This window comes from Littorina saxatilis, linkage group LG11, assembly GCF_037325665.1.
Source record: "Littorina saxatilis isolate snail1 linkage group LG11, US_GU_Lsax_2.0, whole genome shotgun sequence".
In the NCBI taxonomy this organism is placed as follows: Eukaryota; Metazoa; Mollusca; class Gastropoda; order Littorinimorpha; family Littorinidae; genus Littorina; species Littorina saxatilis.
Window position 1 is genome coordinate 2759865 of NC_090255.1, and position 14627 is coordinate 2774491.

The window sequence follows — 14627 nt, forward strand, 5'->3', positions numbered from 1 at the left end:
CCATATTCCTTCCACCTTTACATTGACGTCATTAGCTTAAAGGCACAGTCTTCTCTTTGCAAACGATTTGGCTAGATTCATAGATATAGCCAGGCTTTGACCGTAGCCAACTTGCACAATACCCCGCTTGAATAGCTCTCCGGTGCGAAAGATGAGAAAGGTTCACTTCCCTGCGGTCTCTCACAAGCGCTGGTGTTCTCTGGCTTGTGTTAAAACATTTTTGTTTTAAACTCGATCGCCTTTCCTTTGTGCACGGGCCATGCTTGGGTACTTTGAACGAACTTTAGGAGTATTCGTACGGCAATCATTGCCGCAGCCCACTGCTCACAGCAAACATTCACAATTTTCAAGGCGAAGTGTCCGGACTGAAACGCAACCTCTCACAGAGCTCTCCAAACATGCCCGCATTTTGCAGCAGATCTCGCAAGCCCACGCAAGTTAATGCACATTTATCGCGCGACTTGGCGGCGCTGACCGATAGGGCAAGTCACCTGTTGAGGACTAAGGCCATCCCTCCATGTTGTCACCCATTCAACATCTCCAGCCGGACTGCTTTGCGTGGGGAGAACGGATTTTCTCTGCAGTTACCTTTTTAAAAAGCATCTATATAATTATAGACTTTTCCCATAAACAGACCTACCAGCCCCTGTGAAGCCTCGCTGTAACATTACATTACAAAAAATCGGATTTTTCAGCATATCAAACGGAGTTTGCATGCAGCATTATCTACAATGTATTCAAACATCCTCATTTATACATTTTTTTAAAGTTTATTGACAAAGCAAGGAACAAAATGTCCAATGGAGAGTATATGTAGTGCCACCTTCTCAGTGGGGAAAATAGTTCATGACCCATATTCTTACCACTACACGGAGTGAAAATTAGACATAAGTACCACTATATCCTAAACAAGGGCGATATATAGCATGCGTGTAATGATTTTCAGTTTGAGCGTAGCAATTTTAAGCTTGGCGTAAAAGCGTAGCAATTTTTCTTAAAGCGCAGCTGAAAACCTAACCGTTAAGAGCTGATTAACAAACGCAGTGCAGATCGGAGACACTGAGCAGATTTTTTTGCTCAGCAAGAACTGTGTCTTTAATCCAGTGCTATAACACAGGTAATAACCGCTTTAGAAAAAAGAAATCCAGTGCTATAACACAGGTAATAACCGCTTTAGAAAAAAGAAATCCAGTGCTATAACACAGGCAATAACCGCTTTAGAAAGAAGAAACCCAGTGCTATAACACAGGCAATAACCGCTTTAGAAAGAAGAAACCCAGTGCTATAACACAGGCAATAACCGCTTTAGAAAGAAGAAACCAGTGCTATAACACAGACAATAACCGCTTTAGAAAGAAGAAACCCAGTGCTATAACACAGACAATAACCGCTTTAGAAAGAAGAAACCAGTGCTATAACACAGACAATAACCGCTTTAGAAAGAAGAAACCCAGTGCTATAACACAGACAATAACCGCTTTAGAAAGAAGAAACCCAGTGCTATAACACAGACAATAACCGCTTTAGAAAGAAGAAACCCAGTGCTATAACACAGACAATAACCGCTTTAGAAAGAAGAAACCCAGTGCTATAACACAGACAATAACCGCTTTAGAAAGAAGAATCCAGTGCTATAACACAGACAATAACCGCTTTAGAAAGAAGAAACCCAGTGCTATAACACAGACAATAACCGCTTTACAAAGAAGAAACCCAGTGCTATAACACAGACAATAACCGCTTTAGAAAGAAGAAACCCAGTGCTATAACACAGACAATAACCGCTTTAGAAAGAAGAAACCCAGTGCTATAACACAGACAATAACCGCTTTACAAAGAAGAAAGCCAGTGCTATAACACAGACAATAACCGCTTTACAAAGAAGAAACCCAGTGCTATAACACAGACAATAACCGCTTTAGAAAGAAGAAACGCAGTGCTATAACACAGACAATAACCGCTTTAGAAAGAAGAAACCCAGTGCTATAACACAGACAATAACCGCTTTCCATTGGTCCTGATGGAGAAGTAAGAAATCCAGGCGTACTGTACACACGATTAGCTGAAGATTTGCCTTGCAAGCTTTTAAACCGAATCATGCTGACAAAACTGAGTACAATAAAAGGTTGCATGAGGTTGACAATTTAATTGTCCTTATTAACTGCTGTTAACTCTTCTCAAACAACTGTTGTCATCATATAAGCTCTCAAACAACTGTTGTCATCATATAAGCTCTCAAACAACTGGTTTATCCTTTAACGATTAGTTAAAGATTTGCCTCGTAAGCTTTTAAACTGATTCTGGCTGACAACACTGAGTTTAATAACAGTTTGCACAAGGTTGGCAATTGCATTGGCCAGGGGCGGATTAGGGGGGTGTTACAGGGGTTCCGGAACCACGCCCCCCCCCCCCCCCCGGTTGTCCGAAAAAAAAGAAAGATTTTGTTTTGCCTGTCTGTGAAAAAAACAATAAAACATTTTCTCTCTAAGAATTTTTTTTCTGTCTGTAATGCTGGGGGAAGAATTAATTGTTTCATTAAAAATTGTCACAGTTATTGCACGAATTCCCGTCGCCCCTCACCCGCCCAAACGCATGCGCCGAAGCTTATGGAAACTCCAAACTTCTCCAAAAACTAGCCCTAACGCGTTTCAGGAGTATTTAGGTCAAAAGACACGTCATTGTAGTGATCTCCCTTATTTCGCAGTGACCACGTGTGTTTTACCGCTTCAAAAGCTGCCTTGTATGCCATCTAACAGGATTGACACCTACACCGGTCAGCAGGCCATAGTAACCATACTAGACAAAATCTGTGAACAAAACTGCCTGTTTTGGATGCACATTTGATTGTTCTATCTGCGGAAACACAGAACATGTTACGTTTTGAGTTGTTCTGATTTTGTATCGATTTTCGCGGGAACCTGGATTTTGCGATATTTTTTCTATTTTTATTTTTTCGAGGGGGGGTGGGGGGTTGTGTACGTCCGTGTTGTAGGTTCCACTGTATAGAAACTACCTCATGTAAACTCAATCTGAATAAGGTAGCGAAATGAATGGCCTTGTCAGTTTGTTTGTTTGTTTGTTTATTTGTTGCTTAACGTCCAGCCGACTACGCAGAGCCATAGGAAGGGGGGGATGAAGGGGGCCACTTGTCAAGCGATTCCTGTTTACAAATGCACTAACCCATTACTTGTGTCCCAGCAGGCTTTAGCAAAACTAAATTAATACCTACTGGAAGATTACCAGTTTCCAGTATGTTAAAATAGGCTTAACCTATCTACTGCTGGACTTACATCAGAACACTAACAGATTAAACTAGGCCTTGTCAGTCATATAATTGGTTTTCCAATAATAATAATAATAATAATCATAATAATAATAATAAAAATAAGAATAATAATAAATGAGCATTTATATAGCGCAACATCATAACTTTACAATTATGCTCTTTGCGCTTGACACATTTAAAATTAAAACACAGTTATACACGCATTTACATCTACATTCATAGTCAGCGACGCTTAATTAAAAGCATACACCATCAAACATACATTAGAAAAGATTCTTCCACTAACTAAGTAATAAAAACATGAATAACATAGGTAGTGAAAACAAGGAAATACCAGCTCAATACCCTTAATCAAACAGAACATGTTATCAACAATACTGAAAACAGCCCTTGATGTTTATATACATTATCACATTATCACTAAAACAACAAATACACTACATGTAGCCTACTGATGGACTGAGAAAACAAAATCAGGGGTTGTACTTCTTGAAGAGGTGCGTTTTAAGTGCTCGTTTGAATGCTTGGGGTGACTGAGAGTTGCGGATGTGAAAGGGGAGAGAATTCCATTGTGTGGGTGCGCAGAAAGTAAAAGTGCGTTGTCCGTATGTTTTGGTTTTGGTGTGTGGAATGGTGAGGATGCGACAGTCAGATCGTGTACGTGTGATCTCGTTAAATACCAGAGGTTTAAAAAATAAATTAAAAAGAAACGCAATGTTTACCTTTTTAAAGCAGCAGAAGGTTGATATAGCCTGCCTGCAGGAAACACACATAACAGAACAAGACGTGTCTACTTGGGAAAAACAATGGGGTGGAAAGATGTTTTATAGTGAAGGAACGCATAATAGCAGGGGAGAACTTATCCTTGTTTCAAAGCATTTTGTAGGGGAAGTGAGTTTATTGAAGAGTTATGATAGAATATTAGTAATTTCCGTTAGAAAAGAAGATAAAGAGTATATTGTAGTTAATATGTATGCTCCAAATGTAAGCCAAGAAAAAGTAAAATTTTATAATAAGTTGAATTCAGTGTTGCTAAAGTATACGGAAGAAAAAGTGTTGTTAATGGGAGATTTTAATTTAGTTATGTCAAATGAGTTGGATATTATTGCTGGTGAAAATCATAAACAAAATGAAGTTGAGTTGTTGAAAGATATAATATTTAGACTGAATATGAGTGATGTTTGGAGAATGTTGCATGGCGAGGAAAAAGAGTATACATGGTGCAGACGTAACCCTGTTATTGCACGGCGACTGGATTATTGTTTTGTAACAGAGGACATTATCCCAAACTGTGTAAGTTGTGAAATTGTGTCGGTGGCAAATACCGATCACAGAGGAGTTTTGGTGGAAATGTGTGATTCCCAATTTGTACGAGGCCCAGGCTACTGGCGCTTTAATAATTCTTATTTGAAAGATCAAACATTTGTGGAAAAAATGAACGCGTTAATAGAGGAGATGTGTAATAATGTGCCTAGGGGTGCTAATGCTCAGGATCAATGGGAAACATGTAAATCAAACATTAAATCGTTTTGTATAGAATTTGGTAAAGCAAGGTCAAGAAGCCAGAAGAATGAATTTGTAGATTTACAAGCAAAGTTGCAACAGTTGGAAAAACATTGTGCAGAACACCCTAATAATGAGAAATTGCAGGCAGAAATGTTTAATGTTAAATCGAAATTGGAAATAATGACCATGGATAAAGCAAGAGGAGCTCATGTACGATCAAGAGCTAAGTGGGTAGAAGAAGGAGAAAGAAATACGAAATATTTTTTGAATTTGGAAAAAGTACAAGCCCAAAATAATGTGATGACACATGTGAGGGCAAGTAATGGTGATATTGTTGATGATCAATTTCTTGTGTTGAATGAACAAGTGCAGTATTATAAATGTTTGTATGGTAAAAGTCCAGAAAGTCAGGAACGCATCAGGGCAGAAGCAAAGGAATTTTGTGATGAAGAAGAATTGGTTAAATTAACGGACGAAGATAGTAATGTATGTGAAGGGATGTTGACAGAAGCAGAGGTGGCAGCAGCATTAAAAATGATGAAAAATGGTTCATCACCTGGAAGTGACGGACTCACTACAGAGTTTATTAAAATGTTTTGGAATAGATTAAAGAGCATGATAACAGACTCGTTTAATGAAGCCTTTCGCAATAATAATTTGTCTTTTACGCAAAAACAAGGAATAATTAAGTTATTACAAAAAAGTACAGAATTACCCAGGGAAGACCTTAATAATTGGCGTCCAATTACCCTACTTAATACAGATTATAAGATGTTAGCAAAGGTTTTAAATCAGAGATTGAGTTCGGTTATTTGTAAGTTAGTAAATGAAGATCAAGTTGGTTACATAAAAGGAAGGAATATTGGAACCGTGATTCGTACAATAGATGACGTAATAGAGTATTTAAATCGAACGAACAAGTCTGGGTTTATATTGGTCCTTGACTATCGTAAAGCGTTTGATTCCATTTATAAGGAATTTATGATAGAAGCATTTAGATCATATGGTTTTGGTGAAGATTTTCAAAAATGGGTTAAGCTTTTAATGACAGACACTTTCAGTAGTATTAATCACGGAGGGTGGATTTCAGAACCGTTTCCCTTGAAGTGTGGTATAAGACAAGGTTGTCCATTTTCACCCCTGGCCTTTATATTGGCGGTGGAAATACTTGCCATTAAAATTAGGAAAAGTGATATAACGGGTGTTGAATTACCCTCAAAGGTGGGCGAGGAGAGTGCCCTTAAAATTAAACAGTTAGCAGACGATACAACAATATTTTTACAAAACAGAGGTGATGTTTTTAAAGTTAAAGATATAATAATAAAGTTTGCAAAGTTTTCAGGACTGACCCTGAATGTTAATAAAACCAAAATAATGAAAATTGGACAGCATTGCGGTCAGCAAAAGTTGCCCTTTGAGTGCACAGAGAAGATTAAGATTTTAGGTATATATTTCGTAAATAATGATAGAGCAATAAATGTTGAACAGAATTGGGTATTAAGAGTTCAGAAGATTAAGAAGTTGATTAAGATTTGGAGTCGACGAGATTTAAGGATTCACGGTAAAATTGTAATAATCAAATGTTTTTTTATTTCACAGTTAGTATTTGTCATGCAGACGATTGGATTGCCAGATCGGGTTTTGACAGAGTTAAATAGATTGTTTTACAAGTTTATTTGGCGGAGAAAGTGTTCGAATAAAAAAGCATTTGAAAAAGTGAAAAGAAAAGTAATGGAGAAAGAAATAAGTGAAGGTGGGTTGAAAATGCTAAATGTGCACAGCATGCAAGAGTCTTTCTATTTACAATGGGTCGGACGTTTGTATGAAAAAAAGGGAGAAAATTGGACGTTTATACCACTATGGTTTCTGGGACATGTTGTTTCAGGGTATGGTTGTTAGGAATTGAATTTGACAATGATTGGAAGCCCATTTTGGCAGAGGGTAGTGTGGACACATTTGAGTTACAAGCTTAGGATGGAACATGATAAGATTGATGTAAACAATTGTTATAAACAAATTTTGTGGAGTAATGATTTGATTCGGTATAAAGGGAAAATGTTGTTTTATTCTTATTGGAAAAAAGCTGGGATTGAAAGAGTAAGTGATTTGCTTATAGTGGAAGAAAAGAGATTGAAGTCAGCAGCAGAGGTATATATACAAATTGGAAAGAATAATGCAAATATTTTATTGGATTATTGTGCATTAATAAACGCATTACCCAAAGTATGGATTAATTGGATTGAAAATAAACATATCATTGTCCAGATGGATAAGCAATTGTTTGATGGTAGCCTGTATATGATAAAAATAAGCCAAATACAAAAAATGATAGAAAAGAAAAGTGTAGATACTGTTGTAGAAAAACCTTGTGCATATAATTTTTGGTTGAGGAAGTTTGGTGTACAAGTAGATAAGGAAATTTGGACCCTTGCCTATGTTTCCAAAGAAGTGAGGTTAAGAGAATTGCAATGGAAAATTTTACATAACATATATCCAACAAATATTTTATTATGTAAAATGCAAGTCAGGGAGGATAACAGATGTTGTATATGTTGTACGGAAGTTGATTTTGTTGAACATTTTTTTTATGAGTGCATACCGTACCGGTAAAGTTGTTTTGGACGAAGATAGAAAACTGGATAGAGGAAAAGGCTGGATTAAGGGTTAACTTTAAGATGCAGGATATAATATTTGGTTATCAAGACACAAGTTGTTGTAAAAAGATGAGACATTTTGTAAATCACGTAATATCAATTGGGAAAATGTGTATTAGTATTTTTAGAAAGACAACTTGTCGGGGATCAGTGTTTGTAATTTTCGAGTTTCAAATATTAAGTAGAAAATTTGATTTGTAAATATAAGGAATATTTCCATTGAGAAAAAAAAGGAAAAACCACATGTGCAATGAGTAACTTTCAGTTGTCAAAAAATAAAAACTTTGTTAAAAAGAAAAAAATTTAAATTTAAAAAATGTCCGTCTGTCGGTTTGGTCCTAATGTTGTATATATGTCTTGTATACTTGCCATTTACATATTTATTATACATGTTGAAGGATGAATGATGATACATTGTAGACGGATGCATGTTATGGATTAAAAGCCCCACAATGATGTGCTTGGCAAATGAAAAAAAAAAAATGAAAAAAAAAAAAAAACAGACTCAAGAAAACAAAATTTAAGTTTACGCCTTATGTTAAAAAAAAAAAAAATAAATAAAAAAAAAATATAAAAAAAAAAGGTTGGCAATTGCATTGGCCAGGGGCGGATTAGGGGGTGTTACAGGGGTTCCGTAACCACCCCCCCCCCCCCGGTTGTCCGAAAAAAAAGAAAGATTTTGTTTTGCCTGTCTGTGAAAAAAACAATAAAACATTTTCTCTCTAAAACATTTTTTTCTGTCTGTAATGCTGGGGGAAGAATTAATTGTTTCATTAAAAATTGTCACAGTTATTGCACGAATTCCCGTCGCCCCTCACCCGCCCAAACGCATGCGTCGAAGCTTATGGAAACTCCAAACTTCTCCAAAAACTAGCCCTAACGCGTTTCAGGAGTATTTAGGTCAAAAGACACGTCATTGTAGTGATCTCCCTTATTTCGCAGTGACCACGTGTGTTTTACCGCTTCAAAAGCTGCCTTTGTATGCCATCTAACAGGATTGACACCTACACCGGTCAGCAGGCCATAGTAACCATACTAGACAAGATCTGTGAACAAAACTGCCTGTTTTGGATGCACATTTGATTGTTCTATCTGCGGAAACACAGAACATGTTACGTTTTGAGTTGTTCTGATTTTGTATCGATTTTCGCGGGAACCTGGATTTTGCGATATTTTTTCTATTTTTATTTTTTCGAGGGGGGGGGGGGGGGGGGGTTGTGTACGTCCGTGTTGTAGGTTCCACTGTATAGAAACTACCTCATGTAAACTCAATCTGAATAAGGTAGCGAAATGAATGGCCTTGTCAGTTTGTTTGTTTGTTTATTTGTTGCTTAACGTCCAGCCGACTACGCAGAGCCATATCAGGACGAGGAAGGGGGGGATGAAGGGGGCCACTTGTCAAGCGATTCCTGTTTACAAATGCACTAACCCATTACTTGTGTCCCAGCAGGCTTTAGCAAAACTAAATTAATACCTACTGGAAGATTACCAGTTTCCAGTATGTTAAAATAGGCTTAACCTATCTACTGCTGGACTTACATCAGAACACTAACAGATTAAACTAGGCCTTGTCAGTCATATAATTGGTTTTCCAATAATAATAATAATAATAATAATAATAATAATAATAATAATAATAAAAATAATGATAATAATAAATGAGCATTTATATAGCGCAACATCATAACTTTACAATTATGCTCTTTGCGCTTGACACATTTAAAATTAAAACACAGTTATACACGCATTTACATCTACATTCATAGTCAGCAACGCTTAATTAAAAGCATACACCATCAAACATATATTAGAAAAGATTCTTCCACTAACTAAGTAATAAAAACATGAATAACATAGGTAGTGAAAACAAGGAAATACCAGCTCAATACCCTTAATCAAACAGAACATGTTATCAACAATACTGAAAACAGCCCTAGATGTTTATATACATTATCACATTATCACTAAAACAACAAATACACTACATCGTCCTTGTCCGATTAAAACCTCGTAACTCGATTTTTTGCGAAATCTACTTTTTTACATCAATATAATCTACGATTTTTTCTCTATTTTTTGGTTATTGTGGTGAAAGCCTAAGATCGCTGGAAGTCAGTTAAAAATGGATATAAAAATACCTCGTATATCATTTTGGCAAAACCGCGAACCAAAATTACACGTAACTTGAGTTACGAGCTTTTTTTTGTTCGTGTGTTTTTCAGTTTTGGCCGATGCAATCCTCGTATGTCGACTTACAAGTTGTCTAATATCTAAACACGGCGGTAAATGAACTGTTTCCGTTAGATACGAGGTTACGGTAACATGGCCGTACGTTCAGAGTTTAGGTAAAATTAAATATTAGAGTCATTAATGAAGCTAGAAGTGCCCACATTACGTATTGTGTAGTAAAATGACACTCTACGACATCAGTTATTGTTCAAATGATTTTTTTTGTTAGTATTTTCCTTTGCTAAGTACAAAAGCATAACTACAAAGAGAGATTAAGCAGTTAAAGTATTCTGACATATCTCTTAACTATGTAACAGTTCAGTCCTGAACTTCTGATCTTATTTGTTAGCTGAAGATGTACAGGTATGCATATGTCACGTACTGAAGTTGTGTTATAGTGTCTGAATGCAGTCCGTCATGTCTGGCAGTGGGTCCTTCACACCTGAAACCCAATTCTCTTCGCTTGAAGATCTTAGGTTGATGTGCTGTGTGTGCCTGAATAAAAGTTCTATACCATGGAATTTCGAAACGGAACTTATCATAGATGACATCACTGTTCGTATGGACTCTGATTGTGTTTCGTGGGTGTATTGTGTCCATTATCATGGTCAGTTTCATGTGGACTGCATTGACCCAACAACTGTAAAGCATGACAAAAACTGTATCTGCTCGACTTGTTTGCATTAGGAGTCATGTTTGCTCTGTCTGGTGCAAGCTCCGCATGAGCGAGCAGGAGTCAATTGATGGTGCAGATTTCGCTTGGAAACAAAATCACTATCTTCCAGGAGTAATGGAAGTAGTGAAGCAAACCAAACATTGTGATTCACCAACCCCCAAAACTATGAATGCAACGTTTGCTGTGAATCCAAGTACGGAAACATCCCATAGCATGTGTACCAGATGCACATTCAACACAAAGACGAAGCTTGCAAATAACAGAACATTGACAAGAGGGTTGCTAAAGAGAATGGTGATGTCCAAGTTTTCACCATGTATCTGCAGGTCGACTTGTTAGCCCTATGTATATAAGCAAATGACAAATACTTCAAGGCCAAGCTGTGCTGCCACTACTGTCTTCACATTGTACAACTTGTGTGACACAGAGGTTACTTGCTACTTTTAGGATGAGTCAAAAAAGATAAGTCAAAAGCAACAGTTGGCGAAACAACCAAGGCAATAATTATCTACAATGACGGCTGTGGGTACCAGAACCGCAGTTTAATAGTCTTGGGAAACGCCCATCTTTACTTTGCAGTCAGTCAAGGAAAAGTCGTTTTCCAAAAGTTTCCTGAGAAAGGTCATACCTGGATGAAAGTAGACTCTGTACACCCAGCTATCAAAAACAAACTAAGGAGAAGGCAGATAGTCTGGCCTGCCGAATACGTGGAAGTCATCACCTCTGCAAGAAAAAGGCAACCTTACAAAGTTGTCCAGGTAGCCCACACATTCTTCAAGGACTTTCTTGATCTCAGACACTTCTTGGGATCCATAATTGGTGGATATTCGTAGTCCGAAGTACCTGCCTGGCGGTACTTGTCGCTACAAGCTCATCTATTCTGAGGAGTGGTGGCCTTTTTCACAAAGAAGAAGAAGAAGAGCACATGGTGAGCCCAATATCATCCCCCAGCTCTACTGAGTACGGCTGACCATCAAAGACATAAAGTGGCAGCATCTTCAGCATGTCAAGGAGGTTTTTCCAGTAGATTCATACCAATACACATGGTCTACCCTATGGTCGTTAAGCTCTGCATTCTCATGAGTGGTCATCCTGCATAACTACTAGCTGTTCAAGGACATTTGGATGACAATTGCACTCAAACTAAGATATCTCATTGTTTTCAAGGAATACTCTGTTTTCTGTGCATGCAAAAAGGCTCCTGTGGATGTTTACGCTTTCCTGCAAGCAAAGAATGTTATGTACTGATAAGCTTCAGTTTACACTTGGTTTTGTTTGTGTGTTAATTGACAAGGTTGCAAGAAGACTGCAAGGACATTTTACACAAGAATGATTATACATCGGTTTGTACAATCAAAAAACAAATGAACACTGTGACAAAAGAACGATTGTGTGTTTACTGCGTATAAAACATTGTTTTTGTCTTTTTTGTTCTTTGGCTATGTTATAAAACCTTGTAAGTCTTCAAGTTTGGTCGGGTTTTAAAAAAGAAAAACTCGTATCTTGCAATTTTGTTGAATATCGTGCGTTTTAATTGTGACCAACACTATTTAATTACACACAGTACTTTGTTTGTGTTCGTAGATCATGTGCAGAAAAAATTGGCTTATTTTGATGACAAGTTATTTTTTAAAGACGTTTTTTGTGTTTTTCTCGAAACGCTCAAAATCGATTTACGAGGTTTCAATCGGACAAGGACGACATGTAGCCTACTGATGGACTGAGAAAACAAAATCAGGGGTTGTACTTCTTGAAGAGGTGCGTTTTAAGTGCTCGTTTGAATGCTTGGGGTGACTGAGAGTTGCGGATGTGAAAGGGGAGAGAATTCCATTGTGTGGGTGCGCAGAAAGTAAAAGTGCGTTGTCCGTATGTTTTGGTTTTGGTGTGTGGAATGGTGAGGATGCGACAGTCAGAGGAGGCACGGAGTTGTCTTGCTGGAGAATAGACGGTGAGGAGTTCAGAGAAGTAAGCAGGAGACGAGCCAGAAAAGAAGTTAAAGCAGAGGGTGGACAGTTTGTAGTCAATGCGGGCTTGAATAGGTAACCAGTGCAGTGTGTGAAGAAGTGGTGTTGCGTGATCTCGTTTTTGTGCTTTGAGAATGAGGCGCGCTGCCGAGTTTTTGACTTTTTGTAGTTTATGCAGGAGGTACAGAGGGAAACCAGAGAGAAGAGAGTTGCAGTAGTCAAATTTAGAAAGAACAAAGGCACAGACAAGAGTGTTAGTTGTTTGAGAGGAGAGTGTGTGGCGAATGGTGCTGATCTTACGAAGCTCAAAATAAGCTGCTCTACAGACTAAAGATATATGTTTGTTAAGGGTCATGTCATATGAAAGGGCGAATCCAAGGTTTTTAGCTGATGGTGAGAAAAGCATGTCGGTGTTGCCTATTTGAACAGAAACAGGTTGGGGAGAGGGAAATGTAGTGTTCTTCTTTTTGCACAGTAAGACTTCAGTCTTATCATCATTCAGCTTAAGTTTGTTATCGACCATCCAAGATTTAACATCAGTGATGCATGTCTGTATGGTCTGGATGGCGGAATGTGTCTCTGCAGGGGGACTGGGTTTGATACAGCAAAAGACTTATTTAAAACAGAATGGTTTTTTTGAATCAGTGTGAAGAGGGGCTTAGTGTACATGATGAAAAGGATGGGACCGAGTACTGAACCTTGAGGAACGCCATTTTTTCATAAATGTGTGTATGCGTGCAAACAAGTGCGCTGTGAATTAAATCTAGTTGTAATGTGAAACTGCCTAGTTAGTATTTTTTTTAATGGCGGGTAGTATAGATTGTCAGGCTGTGTACTAGCCCCTGTCCTCTCCAACATCTTCTTGACGTGCTTGCTGCCACATGCAGTCCAGGGACTGGAGAAAGGGCTGTACATCCGATACCGCCTGGATGGCTCCCTCTTCCATCTTCGCCGTCTCACTGCAAAAGCAAAGAGCCGCCAGCATCTCCTCCAGGAAGCCCTCTTCGCAGATGACTGTGCGCTCATGGCCCACGAGGAGTCAGACTTGCAGTGAATGCTCGACCGCTTTTCAGAGGCTTCAAAGCTGTTTGGCCTGACAATCAGTCTCGGCAAGACCGAAGTGCTCAGTCGGCCTGCACCAAACACCAACCCCCCTGACAACAAACTAGACCCTTTAGACGCCAAAATCAACTTTGCCGTACCAACAACAAACTGCCTCGAGACACCTTTGGTGAGGTGAAGCCTGGAATTTTTCAAGAACATTTGCCACAATCAGAACACTGTAATTACATGCGTGCGTCAAACGTGAGAGAGAATTGTGAAGAGAGAGTGAATGCTGCGAAAAGGCTCATCTGCGTGAGGAAGAAAGGGAATTTGAGCATTATTGGTAACATCTGTGTGTCTAAAACGTTTATTCTGCCACATGGTGTCTATATAGTGCGGGCGCTGATTGTACCAGACGACGTTTTAATTGAAATTAATGTTTCGCTTCGTGTGGCGCAAAAAAAAAGCACTAGAAAGGCATTTGAAAAAGAAAAAAAAAAAGTTTTATGTTACGAAGTTAGGGAAGGTGGATTGAATATGATTGATTTGTGACAGATGCAGTGTTTCTTTTTGTTAAGTTGGGTTGTGAACTTAACTCTGTCTAATGAAGACGAGAAATGCACTGTTTTCCCGTTTTTGGGGGTCGCTTTGAGTGTGTTTTTGCGAACATTAAAGGATTGGATAGTATTGAATCGGAATTTTGGTCCTCTGTGATGAAGGCATGGCTTGCTTATGATCCAGTCAATCATGGTACCTCTGTATAGGGCTTGTTGACAACAAAGATATTATTTGTCAAGGTAACCCACTCTTTGTTTGCGGATTAAATTAAAAGTGATATAATGTATGTGAGCGATGTGTGTGAGAATAGACGTTTTGCTTCCTATGAACAAGTGTGTGAAAGAACTCACTACAATGCAAATAAACTTGGCAAAACAAATATTGCAACACATTTCGCACCCACATTAAAGCATTAATTCAAGTGTAATTTCATTAAAACTTTATATGCCAGATAAGGCCATTCACTTGACTATCAGGATCATTTTTGGTATTTAAGATATAGTTTAAAGGGATCAGGTGATCGCCACCGAAATAAGGGTACCTTCAAAATAGACCTGACAAAAACGAAAGGGCCCAATTAAAGGCACAGTGCAGCTCACAGCCTTCGTTTTGGGTTTTTGTTGCAGCTGAGTGCATTTACAGTTCAAAAATCCTCCTATGGTAGTAAAACAAACCCAAAACTACCCAACGACGACATCTGTGAAGCTCGA